We start from the raw sequence: 929 nt of genomic DNA on the forward strand, positions 1-929 counted from the left end.
ATCAACCAGGGAACTTCGTGAGTTCGGTCGCTCGCGTGGAGCGACGCGCGCCCCATCACGTCCGCGAACGTGACGGGCGCCCTTCGTTCGAGATACTCTCGACGTGCCGTTATTACCGCCGGCGCCCTCAAGCCGGTCGGCGACACTCTCTTATTATCGCAATATATACAGCTGGAGACAGACGCTCGTTGGAGCTCTACTCCGTTAAAATTATGTTATAAAGATCATATTTGTTATATAAAGATCATGTTGTTCTCATTCTCCCAAAGTAGCGGCGTATAGCCGCCTCGCCCTGACGCTAGATCGACGGCGCGATGCTCAGACGTCGAGGAACGAGTCGCCGGTGCGTTCAAGCACGGTCGAAAATTTTCGCTACGGTTTACAAGTAAGCGTGAAGAGCGATCTCTCGCTTTCCGCCACTCGGTAACGGTGAAGTCGATGCTCGGTAAGTGCAACGATACATCCGATCGCGTTCGTCTACGAACGAGGGAAGATCGCGCAGCCAACACTGATAAACAGTGCGCGCCACATAGGAGCCATTCGGTCTTACGACGCCGACTCGTGGCAATGCTGTGTCTAGAAATATAATTTCTAATAATACGGCACGACTCAGGAGAGCCGAGGCACATCGTACCGAACGTGCGAAGCACGCCAAACGCACCCGCACGACGATCCGACAACGCTCGGTCGCCGAGCGCACCGCACCTCTTATAGTACCCAACCGGCCGGCCAAGCGGTCGGCGACGCACGGCCTTACGCACGGCCGCTTATGGGCGCGAGCGCCGATGAAACGAGGCGAACGGGACTTAGTCGCTGCGAACGATCGGATTACGATGATCGATCCGAACGGGTCGACAGCGACCGAACGACAGCACAGACGGGATGGATCGAAGAAAAAGAGATGACATTAAACAAAATCGGGCGTCCCG

The 929-nt window shown here is 55.8% G+C and overlaps 1 non-coding gene across 1 annotated transcript in view; it reads right to left on the reverse strand.

The window, feature by feature from the left end:
• LOC148935177 (small subunit ribosomal RNA) overlaps window positions 1-12 on the reverse strand; it is a 1,920-nt gene extending 1,908 nt beyond the window's left edge. Inside the window, exon 1 of the ribosomal RNA XR_016140549.1 lies at window positions 1-12. This exon is cut by the window's left edge and continues 1,908 nt beyond it. This is a non-coding gene — a ribosomal RNA (small subunit ribosomal RNA).
• Between the last annotated feature and the right edge of the window lie 917 nt (window positions 13-929).

The sequence above is a fragment of the Pogonomyrmex barbatus genome, unplaced genomic scaffold (assembly GCF_055798465.1).
Source record: "Pogonomyrmex barbatus isolate J1 unplaced genomic scaffold, ASM5579846v1 scaffold56, whole genome shotgun sequence".
NCBI classification, from domain to species: domain Eukaryota; kingdom Metazoa; phylum Arthropoda; class Insecta; order Hymenoptera; family Formicidae; genus Pogonomyrmex; species Pogonomyrmex barbatus.